This window comes from Triticum dicoccoides, chromosome 2B (genome assembly GCF_002162155.2).
Source record: "Triticum dicoccoides isolate Atlit2015 ecotype Zavitan chromosome 2B, WEW_v2.0, whole genome shotgun sequence".
NCBI classification, from domain to species: domain Eukaryota; kingdom Viridiplantae; phylum Streptophyta; class Magnoliopsida; order Poales; family Poaceae; genus Triticum; species Triticum dicoccoides.
Window position 1 is genome coordinate 785,526,320 of NC_041383.1, and position 23,003 is coordinate 785,549,322.

The following is a 23,003-nucleotide window of genomic DNA, read 5'->3' on the forward strand; positions in this document are numbered from 1 at the left end:
TGCTCTTTGGGCCTGAATTGATTCGAGATGCCGAAGAGAAGGTCAAGTTGATCAAGGATAGATTGAAGATTGCTCAGTCTCGACAAAAGAGTTATGCTGATGCTAAGCGCAAAGATGTGGAATATGCACCTGGAGATAGGGCATACCTTCGAGTATCGCCACTTCATGGTGTTAAGAGGTTTGGAATCAAAGGGCAGTTGACACCATGTTTCGTGGGACCCTACAAAATTCTAGAACGTAGAGGAGAAGTAGCTTATCAGCTAGAACTACCAGAAGCTCTGTCAGGAGTTCATGATGTATTTCACGTCTCGCAGTTGAAGAAGTGTCATGCTGAATTGGCAGATATTCCTTTGAATGACACGGTTCCTTTGGAGGCAATTCAGTTGGAGAAGGACCTCACATATGAAGAGAAGCCTATCAAAATTCTTGATACAGCAGAGCGAGTCACCCGCACCAAGACGATCAAGTTATGCAAAGTTTAGTGGAGTCATCATACCGAGGAAGAAGCCACTTGGGAGCGAGAAGAAGATTTGCAAGCGGATCATCCACATCTTTTCTCTAGCTAGCTGGATCTCGGGGTCGAGATTCTTTTCAAGGGGGTAGGTTTGTAACATCCCAAAATTTTAATTTGGATGTTATATTAGATCATGAGCATTTTGCGTAATTTGATCATCATTTGTATAATTTTAGGTGTTTATGAGTGCTTTCTCTTATAATCATTTTGTTATTATTATTAAAGTGTTAGAATGGCAACCTATACAAAATTTTAATTGCATATTACTATTTAACTGAACAGTAGGAATATATTATCCCTATATTGCATTTTGAGTAATTTAATTATGTCCATAAGGCATCTAATATAAGTAAGTGCATGCAAACTAATTTTTTTTAAGTTCGGGCTATACTTATACTAGACTCCAAATAATAAATATGTTATGCGAAAATTGTTATTTTATGTTTCCTTTAACTTTCCTACACATTTAGAACATTATTAGTAATCCTAATCTAATTAGCTCACGGCCCACTCTTAATTCCTAAGCTACACATATATACATGCAAGCAACGCTAGGAGTTGGACCTACAGGCATGCACTACGTCTCAAAACATGCAGCACCGGCCCAGGTCCTTTTCACTATTTTTTTTCTCTCTTTCCGTTTTCTTCAATCTCCTCACGACCCGACCTGGTCTTTCGTCCTCAACCTCTCGTCCAACGCAGGGAACGAACCAGCGCCCCACTCACCCCGCCTGACTCCTCCCCTCCTCTCTCTCGCCTTAATTCCGCTCTGAACGGATTCCTCACACCCTCCCTAACTCCTAACCTTCCGTTACCCGCGCTAGAACGCCGCCCTAATGGCCATTAGAACACCGGAAACAGCCGCCATGAAGAAGCCATAATTCCGGCGACGCCCTGCAACGTTCCGACCTCCCCTGCATCCTATAAAAGGCCCCCTCCCCTCATAACTCTCTCCTTGCCCGAACCCCTCTCCTTCGGGAGCTTATACCCCTACCCATCGTCGTGAATTGCTCAGCGGAGTTGCCTGACACTGCTGCTGTTCGTGGAAGGTTCCGGCGAGTTCGAGGTGAAGCAGACATTCTAACTCTTCCATCCTTCGTATCTCGATCTTGCGCATCTTACGCACCCTGTTTTCTTTTGAAAATTCGCAGCCGGAGCACGAGTTCTTCGTTGTCTGATTTCGGCCGGAGTTGCGCCCAACTCCGGCGACATCTAGCAGCCACCTAAAGGCGAACCAGGAGCCGACTTCGTGTCCTGGAGACTCACCCCGACTTCCTCTCCCTCGTCCACTTCTCTACCATTCCCGGAGATCGCCGCGTCGCTTCACGTCCGAGCCACCGTCACCGGCCATCTCCATCTCCGGTGAGGCCAGCCCTCTTTCTCTGTTAAAAAAAACGAAACAATATTAGCCTATAGAATTCTGCCACGTGGCGACTCTTTATCTTACCTTGTTTTTTTTCTCCAGAAAATTAGCCCAACTTAGAAAAATTATATCTTTTAAACCACTTATCCAAATTTGACAAATAAGATATCTCTGGATAGCTGCGGACCTCTAATTTATTACAAAAATTAGAAATCTCACTTTTGCGCAAACTAAAATTTTGTTTTGATTTAAATGGGAATTTGAGTATTTTTACTATATATTTTATTTTGTAAATGATATGAAAAAGTTTTATATATGAAAATTGGTCCTTGGAACCGTACCAATCTGCTAGAATGCATAGAATATTATTTTCAGTAATGTTTGGTTACTGTTTTAGCACAATACCCTCATTTTGACCTTCTTTGTTCATCCATTAATAAACTCGTTAAACTAAAATTTGTTTCATTGCTAAAATCATTATATTGATCCGTAGAAAACCTCTCTGGTTAGTTGTTGTCGTCATAAAAAATTAGAGTTAGAAAATTATTAATTAGTTTATTAACACAAACTATGTACCATTCATATGAATCGATCCAATTGCACAAACTTGAGTCATATGTAGTTAACTTGCTAGGGTTGTTTGGCATGAATTGTGATTTGGATGGTTTTGCTTGAGCACTTATGTGAATGTTGACGTGTGGAGTGTCTTACTCTAGTAATTTTGTTGTGTTAGATCATTTTATAACGATCCGAACCCATGGGGCCTAAATCTTCTGAGTTTTTTGTGCTATCCCTGGATCAAAAGCTAGCACACCCAGTACAAATATGATTATCGAGCACAAATGTCATTTTATTACATCGAAGATCCAAAGTACTATTTATTACAACTCTCTCAGCTGAAGGCCGAGTTACATAGCGAAAGCAAATAACATAATAATAATCCCGAGCCCATCAATCGCCACAAGGCTAGTTGAGTGTAGCTCCGTAGCCCTATAACATCACTCATCATCTGCACATGACACGTACAGGTAAGTACTTTGAATGTAAGTACTTTGAATGTACTCGCAAGTTGCAACAAAGGTGATAACAAATAGTCATGCCGGACAGGTATCTATGGTTTATTTGTAGGAAGCCATTTTTTCCCTAGACTATAAAGAAAAGAAAAGAAATCAAGTTTTGTTAAACATTTTTTTAGTATGAAACATAGAGTTTAAGTGAATACTTGGACATTCGCACCAAGGTTCACTAAAAATAATTTTTTTGATAGGTTGAAGTAAAACACCCCGCTGTGTTTAACTTCCACCTAACCCTTTTAAAAAAATAGCTTTGAGAAAAGAGAGGGGAGATTCTTCTTCAGTCCAAGTCTTCAGTTGCTCAAAATTGCCCGTAATCGGAGGCACAGCTAATTGATTAGGTTAAACCCTCTGCAGAGGTCGTACACGTTCCCCACATGACATAACCAACCTCGTTTATCGTTATACACTTGGGTGTACGACTAGGAGGAGATTATGACGAAGTCTTTCTGTAACAGCCGCCTATACCTGACCAAGCCGCCCACAATTTAGGCAATGAAAGCCCCTCTCCCATGGTGGTCCTGAGGTAAGGGTTTCCCGTTAGTACTAAGCTAAGCCAGAGTTCATAGTAGCATGTGGTTGTACTAGAAGCTACATTAAACTGTACTTGGAAGATCTCATTCCCCTTGACGGCAGTCCCCACCAAAAACCTGTGTGCAAGACCCCAGCCGGGCGCATTCATTGCAAGACCCTGATGGGCGCAATCACTTGTAGACGCTCCCGTCAATACCATTTCGTCCAGGAAGTAGAAGATAAAATAATATATAGTTTTGTTTTTCAATAGTTTTCACAAAACGTTGCCCTAGAAGAGGCAAGTTTTAAGGTTCAAAATAATTTTGGTTTTCATTCCACCCATTTTGTGCAAGCGTGGCCAAGCATGGTTGCAAGTCTTGAACCTATGGCTCTAGCTAGTAATAATACTTTGTAAAACTTTTGTAAAACATGCATAGCATTAAAATACAAAGGGTTATGCATAATATGAAAACATAGGTCAAAGCATGATCAATTTGCAACTTGCCTTCGGTTTTGCAGTCATAAGGTTCTACCTCCTCGTAGAATTCACCTTCGCACTCGTCTTTATCTAACGCGATAAATAACTCAAGTAAGCCACTCGGCATATCCATGTTCACATAACAATGGATCAAGCAAGCATTCAACATACAATAAAAATCTAAATGAAGATTCAAATAACAACACCAATTATTCGGTTGCCACTATCATAATTTCTGGGGCAAGGTTAGGGTTGATATAGGATCAGATCGATGTAGTCTATGAAGAAAATATGATAGTCATATTATTGAGTTGGATAATATTGATACTAAGTGAGGTTCAGGTTTGAAGGGTTGTGAGACCGGGTTACGGCATAGTCTATAATGGGTTTGATTGAAATATTTGACTTGGGTTAAATGGAAATGGGTATGACATAAGTTTCAAGACAAGAATTAAATTCTTAATCTTGTAACTTCAAATTTTTGTGGTGATATCAAATGACCAGAGAGGTTTCCTAGGAATCAATCTAAGAGATTTATCCTAGGATAAAATTTATTTGGACGAGGGTAATGAATTATGACTAAAGAGAATTAATTTGGGTGTTCAAGGTAAAATAATAATTAAACATAGTTGATAAATTATGCCATGGTTTCCAACAGAAAGGTGAGGTCCTAAGGTCCAACTTTCATATATAATATATTTTTATATGATTTACAGAATAAAAGATATAGCAAAATTATTCAAATTTGTATTTAAATCAAAACTAATTTTTAGTTTACTTATAAGTGAGATTTTAAATTTTTGTAATAAACTAGAGGTCCGCAGCTATCCAGGGATATCTTATTTGTTAAAATCTGACATACAGTTTAGGAGATACGGATTTTTGAAGTTGAGATATTTTTCTGCAAATGAATTACGAGTTTTAGTATTAATTGCCATGTGTCAAGCTGTGATTCGTTGATACCTCTACAACTAAGAACACATTCTTGAATAATGTCCGGGTGCTCACCGTGAGGTTTACCGGAGTTGGGCGGCGCGACGCGGATTCGGCGACGGAGACGTGGCCGGTGACGAGAGGTGCACTACGGCATTCAGAATGATGATGAACACGACGTGGTACCGATACTGTCGTTCTCCTCTGCTGGAGGTTGTGGGTGTTGGCTAGAGCAAGGCAGAACATCGATGAAATTAGGTGCTGCCATTCGTGCGTTCTGGCTGGAGAATCAAGGAGAAAAGAGGGTCACACAAGTGCGCGCAGAAAGTCCGGCGCCGGAATCGTTTCTTGACGGCGGTGGCTAGGCTTGGTTTGGGCGAGCAATTTCTCGCGGAAGGAAGAGTTAGCGAGAGGGGTTTTCGGTCGTGGGGAAGCCAGGGAATGAGGAGATCATTGGGGTGCATTTTATAGGTGTGAGGGGAGTCTATACGACGAGATCCGTCGCAAGCTTAGTGCAGCCATTAATGGTTATTTGTGCAAGAACGTTTCCGGATCAATTTGGTGATTTAAAGCAATAATGTTGGGTTCTAATTCCCTGAATGGGTTATTTATAACGCTCTCCACAATTTTCATGTTTACTCCGGAGTGAAACGGACAAGGAATTAAGTGGGAGGAGGGGAGGAAGAGGAGAAAGCCATGGTTGTTTCTGTTCTGTTCAAGGTACAGAGGAAGAAGAGTTGGGTGGAGTTGGGCTGAGGAAAATTTTTATCATGGGCCTTAGTGGGAGAAATTGGCCCAAAGGGAAAAGGAAAGAGAAAAAAAACCAGATGGCTGTGTTGTGTTGTTGCCTCGCTCCCGTGCGAGATTAAGAAAGTGAAAATGGGCTGGGTCAAAACTAGAGTTTAGGAATTAGGATTTATTTATAATTACATACATAAGTACGTGCATAAATAGACAAATAATAAAAATGTTTACATTAGTGTCAATATTATTTAGAGCCATGAAAATTAGTTTCAGAATTTAATCAAATACATTTTGAGCACAAACTACAATTAATGCTTTATGGACATAATTTAATTACTCAAAAATTCAATTTAGAATTTTTTGCAAGCTCCTAAAATGATAATTGTGCAGTTTTAAACATTTCCAAATATATCATTGGAGAAGTCATATTATCTCCTCTCATTAAATTTTTGTTTGAATAATTTGGAAATATTTAAATGGCACTAAAACTACAGATAAGACCCAATTTCAAATGGAACTCAAAATTAAAAGAACTTCAAATAAAATATTCTTCCACCACATTTTGAGAAAGTCATTTTATTCCCACTCCATTTCTATTTGTGGTTTCAAATATTTTCAAAAGGGTGAAAAGAAATTGAATGCCCTTTTAATTCCCGAATAACTTTCCAACCATAGTTTTCTATATTGGAAGAATGATCAACCAACTTTTACAACATGTTTGAAAAAGTTTAAACAAGGACTCAAAAGTTTTTAAATTCCCCTGAAAATCGAAGCAATTCACTCACTAATAATTATTATTAACATTCTAAAATTTGGAAAATTTTGGATGTTACAAACTACCACCCTTAAAAGAAATCTCGTCCTTGAGATTTGCAAAGGCTAGCAAGAAGTAGATTAGGGCTTAGTTCTCTTGGGTTACTTCCCCAAGGTTTTGGCATAACATCTGCAGGGTAGTGATTGGTTGTCTTACTTCCTGTCTTGCAGCGATGTCTTCTATTAATATAATTCCTTGTATTTCAGTTCTTCAGCATGCCTTTGTCTGAGGCTTTTTTCACAATTCTAGAGTCTCTGTTGATTTGTCGTACGACCCAATTATCCTTCCAAGGTGTTCGGGTGCTACCACCCTTAAGAACAAACTTGTGGGAATTGCTGCAATTTCTTCATTCATTGATGGTTCTTCATCGAGCTTCTATGGTTTAGAACTAGGATTTTCCTCGATGAAAATTCTTTCTCAAAATCCATAGATACCAAAACTATACAACCGAGACTCTCATGGTGCTCGATAGCTTCTAATGGAGCTCCTTGTAGATCTTCATGTTTCTTCTCACCGTCTAATCTACGTTAGGCATTATTGCCTATCTATATGGGTAATATGTCGTCTTACCATTCTATGGTTTTAGGCTTGTCATTTCGACACTCAACTAGGTTCTCAAATCTCTCTGATTACCCATCAAACATACAAAAGTATATAATAAGAGTCTTCGGTATGGTGATCAATCCATCCCGTACTCAAATCATTACCCCATATGTGAATTGGTGAATTGCGTGTCCTAACACTCGGTCATTCTCACTCCTCATTAAGAGGACTTCTCCTGCAAAACTAATAAAATGTTTTTGGGTGGCGATGATCCTACGCGGTTCCGTTAAAACTTGCATCCGTAAAATAATGGTATTTCCTCTCATCTTCATTGCTTTCTTCAGATCCTTATGACAAAACGAGATTGAAATAGAAACTTCTTGAGTTCCTCCCAAGTAATTGCCCTTTGGGATTCGTCGATGGTTATACTTCAGCCAAGTGCCAACCAATTGAATGAAATACTGAGGAATGCACCTTTCCCTTCAAAATTACTTTGGTTTTTGTTCAATTACTTCTTCTGTATTCTGAATCTGCTCGTCTGCTTTTGAACGAGTTTTCGACCTCATCAAAATAATTCCGTCCATCCATGGGTTTAAGGTTTGGTCAGAGAAGAGGATAGACTTTTAGATAGCAAGCAGAAGGAATAGACATACAAACAATCACAAAACATCTCACATGACATCGTTTTCTAACGATTATAATAGGCTCATTCTTTCTTTTTACGGTTTCATCATGAAGTCTTCAATCTTCAGTTCTTGAAAGTCTTCCGTGCGTGACGTTTCACCCGTATGAAGGTCTTTTGTTAATCATCCGTAACTTGCACCTCTCAAGGTTGAATAAATAATACAAACCTACGGAGTTTATATCCTAATAACGCAAAATCTTAAATCACACAATTCAAATGACAACAACATCAAATCAATGGCGAAGAACTCCAAGAAAAACTCCAAATTCACTCATAGATTTCAAACAAAACAATTCCTATGGTACCTTCATCCACATGAGTTCTCATGGTCGGGCACACTACTCGCACTCTTTCATTTATTTCACAACTCTCATGGTGGGCTTGTATATTATTTGAATCATGTGGGATATTCCATAATAGTGGTAATCTACAGCTTCTTCATATCCATCTTAGTCTTGAGTGTCTTCAGTTCTTCTTCAACCTCTTGGATGTAAACTTCAGTATTGGAGACGCCTTTGCTGAGCATCATCTCCATGAAGTAACCTTTAGACTCCTGAAATTCCATATCAGTGTCCAGGTCGTTAGGGGATTGGTCATCTAAGTTTTTGAAAATAGATGAGAGCTTAATAAAGTTAATGAGAGGGTACGAGAATGCCTATCGATACTTCTAAAAATATAAGTTTTTTTCTATCAAGGTCTTCCTATTTCTAAGCCATTTTCTAGGGTCATGTCCTACAGTCAACGTATGCTATGATACCATTTTGTCATGACCCGGATTTGGTGAAATCCAAGTCTCTGTGCTTATTGTGCAATCCATGGATCATAGCTAGCACACACAGTAACAAGAATGAATATCAGTATAACATACATCATTTTACTACAACGATACATCCAGAATTAAACAAATACATACCATTGGCACAACTCAATGCTGGCACATAATACAGCGGAATAATACGTAGTCGTTAAGTTAGGGCTCCATCAATGCCACTGGGATCATTGAGTCTAGACCATAACCCAATCGTCTCTTAATCTGTCGAGATCTGCACATGACAGGTGCAGATGAGTACGTGGAATGTACTCGCAAGTTGCAAAGGAAAGTATATCAGATTATATATGTAGGGTAAGTATTGGTGGAGGTTTCCTTTGCATAAAGCCAATTTTCTCCTATACTAAATTTTGTAAACTTCTTTTGAAATAGAAATAGTTTTTAATATAAAAGGTAGGAGTGAGACACTTGGATATACACACGAGTGCTCATTCTCCAAAATAGTTTAAAACGTACATAAGGTTGAATGAAACACATTCACTATGCTCATTCCTAAACTTTAACCCTTAAAAAAGACTTTACAAAAGAGAGGGGAGATTCTTTTTCAGTCCAAGTCTTCAGTTGCTCAAATTTGCCCGTAATCGGGGGCACGACTAATCGATTAGGTTAAACCCTCTGCAGAGGTCGTACACGTTCCTCACATAACACAACCAACCCCGTTTACCGTTACACACTTCGGTGTACGACTAGGAGGAGGTTGTGACGAAGCCTTTCCGTAATAGCCCCCTATACCTGACCAAGCTGCCCGCAACTTAGGCAACGAAGGCCCCTCTCCGATGGCGGTCCCGAGGTAAGGGTTTCCCGTTAGTACTAAGCTAAGCCAGAGCCCATAGTAGCATGTGGCTATACTGGAAGCTACATCAAACTGTACCTGGAAAATCTCATTCCCCTCGACGGCAGTCCCCATCAAAAACCTGTGTGCAAGACCCCAGTCGGGCGCATTCACTACAAGACCCCGATGGGCGCAATCACTTGTAGACGCTCCCGTCAATACCATTCCGTCCAGGGAGTAGAAGATAAAATAATATATAGTTTTGTTTTTCAATAGTTTTCACGAAATGTTGCCCCTGAAGAGGCAAGTTTTAAGGTTCAAAACATTTTTGGTTTTCATCCCACCCATTTTGTGCAAGCGTGGCCAAGCATGGTTGCAAGTCTTGAACCTATGGCTCTAGCTAGTAATAATACTTTGTAAAACTTTTGTAAAACATGCATAGCATTAAAATACAAAGGATTATGCATAATATGAAAACATAGGTCAAAGCAGGATCACTTTGCAACTTGCCTTTGGTTTTGCAGTCACAAGGTTCTACCTCCCCGTAGAATTCACCTTCGCACTCGTCGTAATCTAACGTGATAAATAACTCAAGTAAGCCACTCGGCATATCCACATTCTCATAGCAATGGATCAAGCAAGCATGCAACATACAATAAAAATCCAAATGAAGATCCAAATAACGACAAAAATTATTCGGTTGCCACTATCATAATTTCTAGGGCATGGTTAGGGTTGATATAGGATCAGATGTAGTCTATGAGGAAAATATGACAGTCATATTTTTGAGTTGGATAATATTGACACTAAGTGAGGATTAGGTTTGAAGGGTTGTGAGACCGGGTTCTACAGCAAAGTCTATAATGGGTTTGATCGAAATATTTGACTTGGGTTAAATGGAAATGGATATGACATAAGTTTCAAGACAAGAATTAAATTCTTAATCTTGTAACTCCATATTTTTGTGGTGATATCAAATGACCAGAGAGGTTTCCTAGGGATCAATCTAAGAAATTTATCCTAGGATAAAATTTTATGAGGGTAATGAATTATGACTAAAGAGAATCAATTTGGGGTGTTCAAGGTAAAATAATAACTAAACATAGTTGATAAATTATGCCATGGTTTCCAACAGAAAGGTGAGGTCCTAAGATCCAATTTTCCTACATAATATATTTCTATATGATTTACAGAATAAAGGATATAGCAAAATTACTTAAATTCATATTTAAATCAAAACTAAATTTTAGTTTACTTAAAAGTGAGATTTTAAATGTTTAAAATCTCACTTTTAAATAAAGTAAAATTTGGTTTTGATTTAAATACGAATTCGAGTAATTTTGCTATATCTTTTATTTTGTAAATCATATAAAAATATATTATATAGGAAAGTTGGACCTTAGGACCTCAACTTTCTGTTGGAAACCATGGCATAATTTATCAACTATGTTTAGTTATTATTTTACCTTGAACAGCCCAAATTGATTCTCTTTAGTCATAATTCATTACCCTCATCCAAATAATTTTATCCTAGATAAATCTCTTAAATTGATCCCTTGGGAACCTCACTTGTCATTTGATATCACCACAAAAACATGGAGTTACAAGATTAAGAATTTAATTCTTGTCTTGAAACTTATGTCATACCCATTTCCATTTAACCCAAGTCAAATATTTTGATCAAACTCATTATAGACTTTGTCATAGAACCCGGTCTCACAACCCTTCAAGCCTAATCCTCACTTGGTATCAATATTATCCAACTCAAGAATATGACTATCATATTTTCTTCATACACTACATCTGATCCTATATCAACCCTAACCATGCCCTAGAAATTATGACTGTGGCAACCGAATAATTTGTGTTGTTATTTGGATCTTCATTTGGATTTTTATTGTATGGTGAATGCTTGCTTGATTCATTGTTATGTGAATGTGGATATGCCGAGTGGCTTACTTGAGTTATTTATCGCGTTAGATTACGACGAGTGCAAAGGTGAATTCTACGAGGAGGTAGAACCTTAGGACTACAAAACCGAAGGAAAGTTGCAAATTGATCATGCTTTGACCTATGTTTTCATATTATGCATAATCCTTTGTATTTTAATGCTATGCATGTTTTACAAAAGTTTTACAAAGTATTATTACTAGCTAGAGCCATAGGTTCAAGACTTGCAACCATGCTTGGCCACGCTTGCACAAAATGGGTGGGATGAAAACCAAAAATGTTTTGAACCTTAAAACTTGCCTCTTCTTGGGCAACATTTTGTGACAAAAATTGAAAAAGAAATCTATATATTATTTATCTTCTACTCCCTGGACGAAATGGTATTGACGGGAGCGTCTACAAGTGATTGCGCCCATCGGGGTCTTGTAGTGAATGCGCCCGACCGGGGTCTTGCACACAGGTTTTTGGTGGGGACTGCCATCGAGGGGAATGAGATCTTCCAAGTACAGTTTGATATAGCTTCTAGTACAACCACATGCTATTATGGGATCTGGCTTAGCTTAGTACTAACGGGAAACCCTTACCTCAGGACCGTCATCGGAGAGGGGCCTTCATTGCCTAAGTTGCCGGCGGCTTGGTCAGGTATAGGGGGCTGTTATGGAAAGGCTTCGCCACAATCTCCTCCTAGTCGTACACCCAAGTGTGTAACGGTAAACGGGCTTGGTTGTGTCATGTGGGGAACGTGTATGACCTCTGCAGAGGGTTTAATCTAATCGATTAGCCGTGCCCCCGGTGACGGGCAATTTTGAGCAACTGAAGACTTGGACTGAAGAAGAATCTCCCCTCTCTTTTCTAAAAGTCCGTTTTAAGGGTTAAAGTTGAGGAATGAGCACACTGAATGTGTTTCACTTCAACCTTACTAGTAAGCGTGCACGTGCAAATGCACGTGTCAACTAATATGACAAACATATGTAAGAATTAACATCCACATAAAGATATTTTGATTGCACTCAAAAGTACTATTACAAATCAAGAAAACACTACAGGCCTAGTTTGGCAACATAGTTTTCTCAAAACAGTAGTAACCGAAAACCTCAGTACAATTAATTCTTTAGTTTTTAAAAACCACGGTTTTTTCAGTTTATAAAAAAGTGGTGAAGACCTCTTTCTTAAATACTACCAAAAACCATGGTATTGGAGATACTACGGTTTATAAAACTATGATATTTGTTGAAGCCAAACAACTCAAAGTTTTGCAAATTGTGGTTTATGAGAAAACCATAGTATTCTCCAAATACTTCAAAAAAACTGAGCAGCCAAACACAACCTTAATGTATCATCGACTCATCATGTGAATAGAGCCAAAACAATTATCCCAGTATTTCCTAATAAGGCTAATGAATTCACGTAAGTATCCGGAATGTTGTGTGCAACTTCATTGTTGATGTAGTTGAGTAGGTGCACCAAAAATTGCTTCCTTATCTAGTCACCATCCTGAATGAAAATAGTAAGTCAATATTTTGGAATTTTCACATAGTAGAATGAAAAATCGTGAAACAATGAATATTGACCCTGCAAATTGGTTGATTTAGTTCTTTCGCATTCCATAAGTGCAATAAAATAAAAGCAAAATAATCAGACAAGTTCATGTAGATAAATGCATTATCATTATCTTGAGCGTTAAAAAAACTAAATAAGTTGCTTTAGTGGGTTTCAAAGGTAGTCGCCTCTCTGTGCTTTTTGGAACACAAGCTGGTAATCGACGATGCCATAGGAAAAAGAAACATCATTCCATTCGGGATTTGCTACTTGGAGTGCTTGCTTTAAGTAAAATGAGATGCACATCCTTCAGAGTTGGAACTCGGCAGGCATCAACTCTCTTGCACATCCTTCATAGTAACACAAGCAAGAAACTTAAGGATGAGAGAATAAAAGAAAGTAAAACCAGAGCAGACATGTTGAATTAATTTGGAAAGGTCTATGCATCAGATTAATACTATAAAATCCATATACCAAGCATCATGCTGAAACCACAGTGAGTACTTACAACTTTTTTTTTGATAACCGAGTACTTACAACAGCTTAGCATTAGAACATTGTACGCAATATCCCATTAATGTTAGAATTAGTATAAGGGAAGAGAAAATCACATCCAATCCCATAAAAGATTACATTTGCTAAGTGCAATGTTCGAACTGACAACAGCATATGATTATTCAAGAGGGACATCACTTTGCTAAACGAGAATTGTAAGTGATACAGAAAAAATAAGTATCAGAAATATGAATGGAACTATGCTACAATGAAATCAATGAAGCAAAAGCAAAGACTTCTTGTGAGCTAGTTCATTTAGATTGAAACTGATGAGCTAGCACATTTATTAGCTAGTTCCTTACGTGCAAATGCATTCTCTTGAGAAACATGACACCTTAAAAAAATACACAGGACACCTTATATTGAACTCAACAACAAAAGCTTGTGTTCTACTAAGTGCATGTAGAGTTGTCCATTAACCTTAACATCATCAACCTAACTTGGAAAATTAAAAATGTTACTGCCAGAGTTCATACTTCCATCTTGTGCCTCCTTTCTATTTCTCTACCATTGGGTACTCGAGCTTGAAGCTGATTCTACCACCAAACTTTACTGGGACAAAAAATAAGACCATCTCATTATCGAGAATTACAACAGTTCTCAAGTTCAACAACTAATTTCTCAGATTCATTACTATAGTAATGGTTACTTTGCTCCTAAACTGGCAGTACTCCCAGTTTACATGTTTTGTTTGTATGTTCAGGATATTCACAGTTTTCTCATCCCACAACCGACTACATCTTCTTCATCATCACTAACTGTGGCTCCACAACCATCATTAGTATTTTCAGCAAGGAAAACTCCTTCACAGTGTACCTTCAAAGTTCCTCTTTCAGGTCATTGGCATTCCCTTTGTTTTTATTTTGGTTCTTATTTCATCACATTTTTTTGAGAAACTTAATAGTATTCCTCAGCTTGCTTGGCGACAGTATAAGAAAGCTCTTCTACATTTCTACTTTCACCATCCTCCCTGATTTTGTTTCTTTCCGGCTACCATGGATGTAATATAGTCATTACCTTGATTTTTATTCTTCCTCCATATTTAGTATTGCACATAATACTTCCTCCATAGTTTTCTTTTGCATTTAGTTTCCTTGTAGCATCTTGTAGTCCCAAGCATTTCATCTGCAGTTAATTTCTGTAGTGTAACTACCTTCTTGCACTTGAAAGAAATGTAAACACTCTGAAAGTCATTAAATTGAAATGTTATTAAATTCTGAACTGCTCAGTCACATCGCAGTAGGAAAAGTGATATGCAAATAAATAAACCCAAGTTAAACCAAAATGCATCCTCACTATAAGTGATGGCAACTCATATAGAGATAAGCAGTGAAGTTTCATATCGCTACCAAAAACCTAAGCGTTATCTTCTCTATTCAAGCTCCTACAGGAAATATGTACAAAACTCTTTAAGTATTTTAGATATTTATTTAGCAATTGACAAGTAGAGGTTCTCATTTTTCTCAAACACACATAGTGTCAGTTTAACCCTCTACTCATTCTCAGTTTCTCACACATCGTCTATTTCAAAGATTGATCTCAAGCGGCAAATCTTTATCCTACCCAGTGTTGGGATGTTTGTAAAAATCAGCCCATAAGAGATTAAACATACGCAAAAATGCAGGTTATATGAGAGGAGTACTGGAAGTCCAAATTCTACAGAGAACTGTAGTTCACACTTGCCAAGTTTGCAAACACATAACATCAGATGCAACACAGGTACAAAACAAAATATTTAAAACGGGGACTGTATGCACAACAAATGAAATCAGTGAGCACATGTAGCTCGATATTGCTACCTGGTTCATTTGTGCTGTGTGGACTCCAGTTAAGTCGGATCTTCTCCATCTACTAGTCTACGCCGCAAGCACTAAACACGAGAAGTCACTCACATCATAAAGCATGGATCATACTCCCGAGTTAGCCAAGTTTCCTGCAGTGGTATGGCCTTAAGGTAAGACCAAAATAGAACAAAGAAAAGACGGATCCTATTAAAAACATGTATTTGTGATGACATGAAGTAGATATAAAATTATCGAGACAAAGTAGCAATGAGACCCTTGAATATATTAACAAGGAATAAAATGAAAAAGATCACAAATGAGGCTATAAAATTAAAAAAAATACATTAAGCATAATACTTGATTCTTGACAGCAAAAAATGAGAAGGGAAGCAATAACTTGCTCAGGTACTACTTTTACCCCCGAAGTGGTGAAGAAATGGGCATTCCTCCAATCTAACTTTGAGGAGTTTCTGTAAATATACATTGGAGCAGCATGTGCATAGCTTGAAACCAACTCATACATAAGCCTAAAAACAAAAATGTGGTGTGAACTATGGCATAAAGGAAAGCAGGCAACGTCCTATATATTCCAATAGCAACCAAAGAGAAAGCCTAATCAGACACACAATTTACACTTTCACATCAAATATAGAAGTGAACCACCTGTATCATCCCCTCTCAGTGAAACGGAAGATGGGTATTTTCTGTACACATGGAAGGATATGTATCAGAAATAGCATACCAAGAGACTGTTCTCACACGAGTAAACATACCATGAGGCTTGGTAAATCAATGGAATAGCAATTTGTTTCAGGTATGAATTAATAAGATTTTGATGCGAAATTAGACTTAACGTGCAGTACATAATCTTATGGATTGAACGCATTGCAGAATGTTATTAAAAAATTGCAACAATATGAAAGAGCTGACCTTCACGAAATCCCAGCACCTCCAATACTTTGATCACCTCCTGGTTTACATCCTAAATCTTTACAGTGCATTCAATTTCCACAGCCTGTCCCACCTCCAGGTGGAACTGCTTGTAATTCTTTCTTGTTGAGTACTTGCCATCTATGCAACTCTTGGTCCTGTTCATCTCCAGTAGCGAACTAAGATGCGAAATCATAGGAGGACTGCTGGGCGACGGCAGCGCCCGACCGAGGGCGCATGGAGTACTTGCGATCGCGGCGGCCGTGACTTAGCCATGAACCTGACGGAGGGCCGTGGGAACAGCGTCCTGACGCAGGAGATGGAGACAGTGGGCGCTACGTTGGGGCTCAGCACCAACGAGCAGCCTGGATCTGAGAGCGGGGGTGTGGTATTGAACATGCGAACAATTAAACAAAAAATGGTCATTACAACCATAATATGGGCGGAAGGCACCTGTAGGGTGGACTTCAGGCGGCGCCTGTCCGGGAGGCGCGTGGAGGTCGCGTCCGTACGGTGGAGCATGGGTGTGGCTGTGGGCAGTCCGGGCGGCACGTGGAGGACGCGTCCATGCGCCTGGAGGGTGGGCGCGGCTGTGGGCGGTCCGGGCGGCGCGTGGAGGACTTGTCCATGCGCCTGGAGGGTGGGCGCGGCTGTCGGCGGTCCGGGCGGCGCGTGGAGGACGCGGCCGTGTGCCTGGAGCGTGGGCGTGGCAATCGGCGGTGCGGGTGGCGCGTGGAGGAGGCGGCCGTGCGCCTGGAGCGTGGGCGCGATGGTCTGGTGGTCCGGCGGCGCATGGAGATGGAGGCAGAGGTGGAGGCGGTGGGGAAGAGGTGGGGCGAGGCGTGGGGCGTGGTCGAGAGACGGCAGCGGTTTGGTTTTGTTCGTGCGTAGACAAGGAAAGGGTTAACGAAATGGCAGGGTGGGTAATTAATTAAAGTAATGGCATGGTGGGTAATTAAAGCATCAAACACGTTTAGTTTGATGGGCGGTGTAGATCATCAGATCGTAGGATTTGATGGATATGATGAATTGGTTCTCCGCCCTCTATTTCTTTTATAGGGGTAGTAGATGTATGTTTTAAACTATTTTGGAGAATGAGCACTGGTGTGTATATCCAAGTGTCTCACTCCTACCTTTTATACTAAAAATTATTTCTATTTCAAAAGAACTTTACAAAATTTAGTATAGGAGAAAATTGGCTTTATGCAAAGGAAACCTCCACCAAGACTTATCCTGCATATATAATCTGATATACTTTCCTTTGCAACTTGCGAGTACATTCCACGTACTCATCTGCACCTGTCATGTGCAGATCTCGACAGATTAAGAGACGATAGGGTTATGGTCTACACTCAACGAGCCGAGTGGCGTTGATGGAGCCTTAACTTAACGACTACGTATTATTCCGCTGTATTATGTGCCAGCATTGAGCTGTGCCAATGGTATGTATTTGTTTAATTCTGGATGTACCATTGTAGTAAAATGATGTATGTTATACTGATATTCGTTCTTGTTACTATGTGTGCTATCTATGATCCAGGGATAGCACAGTAAGCACAGAGACTTAGATTTCACCAAATCCGGGTCGTGACAAAATGGTATTAGAGCATACGTTGACAGTAGGACGTGATCCTAGAAAATGGCTTAGAAATAAGAAGACCTTGATAGAAAAAACTTATATTTTTAGAAGTATCTATAGGCATTCTCGTACCCTCTCATTTTCTTTATTAAGCTCTCATCTATTTTCAAAAACTTAGATGACCAATCCCCTAACGACCTGGACACTGATATGGAATTTCAAGAGTCTAAAGGTTACTTCATGGAGATGATGCTCAGCAAAGGCGTCTCCAATACTGAATTTTACATCCAAGAGGTTGAAGAAGAACTGAAGACACTCAAGACTAAGATGGATATGAAGAAGCTGTAGATTACCACTATTATGGAATAGCCTACATGATTCAAATAATATACAAGCCCACCGTGAGAGTTGTGAAATAAACGAAAGAGTGCGAATAGTGTGCCCGACCATGAGAACTCATGTGGATGAAGGTACCATAGGAATTGTTTGTTTGAAATCTATGAGTGAATTTGGAGTTTTATTTGGAGTTCTTCGCCATTGATTTGATGTTGTTGTCATTTGAATTGTGTGATTTAAGATTTTGCGTTATTAGGATATAAACTCCGTAGGTTTGTATTATTTATTCAACCTGGAGAGGTGCAAGTTACGGATGATTAACAGAAGACCTTCATATGGGTGAAACGTCACACACAGAAGACTTTCAAGAACTGAAGGATTGAAGACTTCGTGATGAAACCGTAAAAAGAAAAAAAATGAGCCTATTATAATCATTAGAAAACGATGTCATATGAGTTGTTTTGTGATTGTTTGTATGTCTATTCCTTCTGCTTGGTATCTAAAACTCTATCCTCTTCTCTGACCAAAGCTTAAACCCATGGATGGACGGAATTATTTTGATGAGGTCGGAAACTCATTCAAAAGCAGAAGAGCAGATTCAGAATATAGAAGAAGTAATTGAACAAAAACCAAAGTAATTTTGGAGGGAAAGGTGCAGTCCTCAGTACTTCATTCAACTGGTTGACACTTGGCTGAAGTATAACCATCGACGAATCCCAAAGGGCAATTACTTGGGAAGAATTCAAGAAGTTTCTATTTCAATCTTGTCTTATCATAAGGATCTGAAGAAAGCAATGAAGATGAGAGGAAATACCATTATTTTACGGATGCAAGTTTTAACGGAACCGTGTAGGATCATCGCCACCCAAAAACGTTTTATTAGTTTTGTAGGTGAAGACCTCTTAATGAGGAGTGAGAATGACCGAGTGTTAGGACACGCGATTCACCAATTCACCTATGGGGTAATGATTTGAGTACGGGATGGATTGATCACCATACTGGAGACTCTTATTATATACTTTTGTATGTTTGATGGGTAATCAGAGAGATTTGAGAATCTAGTTGAGTGTTGAAACGACAGGCCTAAAATCATAGAATGGTAAGACGACGTATTACCCATATAGATAGGCAACCATGCCTAACGTAGATTGGACGGTGAGAAGAAACATGAAGATCTGCAAGGAGTTCCATCAGAAGCTATCGACCACCATGAGAGTCTCAGTTGTATAGTTTTGCTATCTATGGATTTTGAGAAAGACTTTTCATCGAGGAATAGCCTAATTCCAAACCACAGAAGCTCGATGAATAACCATCAGTGAACGAAGAAATTGTAGAAATTCCCACAAGTTTGTTCTTAAGGGTGGTAGCACCCGAACACCTTGGAAGGATAATTGAGTCATACGACAAATCAGCAGAGACTCCAGAATTGTGCAAGAAGCCTCAAACAAAGGCATGCTAAAGAACTGGAATACAAGGAATTATATTAACAGAAGACATCGCCGCAAGACAGGAAGTAAGACGATCAATCACTACCCTGCAGATGTTATGCCAAAACCTTGGGGAAGTAACCCAAGAGAACCAAGCCCTAATCTACTTCTTGCTAGCCTTTGCAAATCTCAAGGACGAGATTTCTTTTAAGGGTGGTAGTTTGTAACATCCCAAAATTTTCCAAAGTTTGGAATGTTAATAATAATTATTAGTGAGTGAATTGCTTCGAATTTCAGGGGAATTTAAAAACTTTTGAGTCCTTGTTTAAACTTTTTCAAACCATGTTGTAAAAGTTGGTTGATCATTCTTCCAATATAGAAAACTATGGTTGGAAAGTTATTCGAGAATTCAAAGGGCATTCAATTTCTTTTGACTCTTTTGAAGATATTTGAAACCACAAATAGAAATGGAGTGGGATTAAAATGACTTTCTCAAAATGTGGTGGAAGAATATTTTATATGAAGTTCTTTGAATTTTGAGTTCCATTTGAAATTGGGTCTTATCTGGAGTTTTAGTGCCATTAAATATTTCCAAATTATTCAAACAAAAATTTAATGAGAGGAGATTATATCACTTCTCCAATGATATATTTGGAAATGTTTAAAACTGCACAATTATCATTTTGGGAGCTTGCAAAAAACTCTAAATTGAATTTTTGAGTAATTAAATTATGTCCATAAAGCATTAATAGCAGTTTGTGCTTAAAAATGTATTTGATTAAATTCTGAAACTAATTTTTGTGGACTCTAAATAATATTGACACTAATGTAAACATTTTTATTATTTGTCTTAAATAAGCTGTTTATGCACGTACTTATCTATGTAATTATAAATAAATCCTAATTCCTAAACTCTAGCTTTGACCCAGCCCATTTTTCTCTTTCTTAATCTCGCACGGGAGCGAGGCAACAGCACAGCACAACCATCTTGTTTTTTCCCTTGCCTTTTCCCTTTGGGCCAATTTCTCCCAGTAAGGCCCATGATAATTTTTTTCCTTAGCCCGACCCCACGCAACTCTTCTTCCTCTATATACATTCATCTGGAGCAGGAACAGAACAGAAACAACCATGGCCTTCTCCTCTTCCTCCCCTCCTCGCACTTAATTCCTTGCCCGTTTCACTCCGGAGTAAACACGAAAATTGTGGAGAGCGTTATAAGTAACCCATTCACGGAATTAGAACCCAACATTATTGCTTTAAATCGCCAAATTGATCCGAAAACGTTCTTGCATAAACAGCCATTAATGACTGCACTAAGCTCGCGACGGATCTCGTCGTATAGACTCCCTTCACACCTATAAAATGCACCCCGATGATCTCCTCATTCCCTGGCTTCCCTACGACCGAAACCCCCTCTCGCTAACTCTTCCTTCTGTGAGAAATTGCTCGCCCAAATCAAGCCTAGCCACCACCGTCAAGAAACGATTCCGGCGCCGCCAGTAAGACTCAGGGCCGTCTGTTCAGTCCTTTCTCTCTGTATCTCCTGCGCGCACTTGTCTGACCCTCTTTTCTCATTGATTCTCCAGCCAGAACGCACGAACGGCATCACCTAATTTCGTTGGTGTTCTGCCTTGCTCCAGCCAACACCCACGACCTCCAGCGGATGAGAACGACAGTACCGGTACCCCATCATGTTCACCTCATCATTCCGAATGCCGTAGTGCACCTCTCGTCACCGGCGACGTCTCCGTCGTCGAATCCGCGCCGCGCCGCCCAACTCCGGTAAACCTCACGGTGAGCACCCAACCATTATTCAGGATTGTGTTCTTAGTTGTATGGGTATCAACGAATCACAGCTTGACACATGGCAGTTAATACTAAAACCCGTAATTCATTTGCAGAAAAATATCTAAACTTCAAAAATCCGTATCTCCTAAACCGTATGTCCGATTTGAACAAATAAGATATCCCTGGATAGCTGCGGACCTCTAGTTTATTAAAAAAATTTAAAATCTCACTTTTAAGTAAACTAAAATTTAGTTTTGATTTAAATACGAATTTGAGTAATTTTGCTATATCTTTTATTCTGTAAATCATATAAAAATATATTATATAGGAAAGTTGGACCTTAGGACCTCACCTTTCTGTTGGAAACCATGGCATAATTTATCAAATATGTTTTGTTATTATTTTACCTTGAACACCCCAAATTGATTCTATTTAGTTATAATTCATTACCCTGATCGAAATAAATTTTATCCTCGGATAAATCTCTTAGATTCATCCCTAGGGAACCTTTCTGGTCATTTGATATCACCACAAAAATATGGAGTTACAAGATTAAGAATTTAATTATTGTCTTGAAACTTATGTCATACCCATTTCCATTTAACCCGAGGCAAATATTTTGATCAAACCCATTATAGACTTTGTCGTAGAACCCGGTCTCACAACCCTTCAAACCTAATCCTCACTTAGTATCAATATTATCCAACTCAAGAATATGACTATCATATTTTCTGCATAGACTACATCTGATCCTATATCAACCCTAACCATGCCCTAGAAATTATGATAGTGGCAACCGAACAATTTGTGTTGTTATTTGGATCTTCATTTGGATTTTTATTGTATGTTGAATGCTTGGTTGATCCATTGTTATGTGAATGTGGATATGCCGAGTGGCTTATTTGAGTTATTTATCACGTTAGATTATGACGAGTGCGAAGGTGAATACTACGAGGAGGTAGAACCTTGTGACTGCAAAACCGAAGGCAAGTTGCAAATTGATCATGCTTTGACCTATGTTTTCATATTATGCATAATGCTTTGTATTTTAATGTTATGCATGTTTTACAAAAGTTTTACAAAGTATTATTACTAGCTAGAGCCATAGGTTCAAGACTTGCAACCATGCTTTGCCACGCTTGCACAAAATGGGTGGGATGAAAACCAAAATTGTTTGGAACCTTAAAACTTGGCTCTTCTGGGGCAATGTTTTGTGAAAACTATTGAAAAAAAACTATATATTATTTTATCTTCTACTCCCTGGACGGAAGAGTATTGACGGGAGCGTCTACAAGTGATTGCGCCCGTTGGGGTCTTGTAGTGAATGTTCCTGACTGGGGTCTTGCACACATGTTTTTGGTGGGACTGCCGTCCAGGGGAATGAGATCTTCCAAGTACAGTTTGATGTAGCTTCCAGTACAGCCAAATGCTACAATGGGCTCCGGCTTAGCTTAGTACTAACGGGAAACCCTTACCTCAGGACCGCCATCGGAGAGGGGCCTTCATTGCCTAAGTTGCGAGCGGCTTGGTCAGCTATAGGGGGATGTTACGGAAAGGCTTCGTCACAATCTCCTCCTAGTCGTACACCCAACTGTGTAACGGTAAACGGGATTGGTTGTGTCATGTGGGGAATGTGTACGACCTCTGCAGAGGGTTTAACCTAATCGATTAGCCGTGCCCCCGGTTACGGGCAAATTTGAGCAACTGAAGACTTGGACTAAAGAAGAATCTCCCCTCTCTTTTCTAAAAGTCTGTTTTAAGGGTTAAAGTTGAGGAATGAGCACAGTGAATGTGTTTCACTTCAACCTTATGTATGTTTTAAACTATTTTGGAGAATGAGCACTGGTGTGTATA

The 23,003-nt window shown here is 39.1% G+C and overlaps 1 long non-coding RNA gene across 1 annotated transcript; it reads left to right on the plus strand.

Annotated features, from left to right (window-relative positions):
- The first annotated feature begins 1,217 nt into the window (after positions 1-1,217).
- Positions 1,218-17,523, plus strand: LOC119368809. The gene is made up of 4 exons (XR_005176738.1): positions 1,218-1,580; positions 1,666-1,876; positions 14,009-14,141; positions 17,332-17,523. It is a non-coding gene; the product is annotated as an uncharacterized LOC119368809 (long non-coding RNA).
- The last annotated feature ends 5,480 nt before the right edge of the window (positions 17,524-23,003 follow it).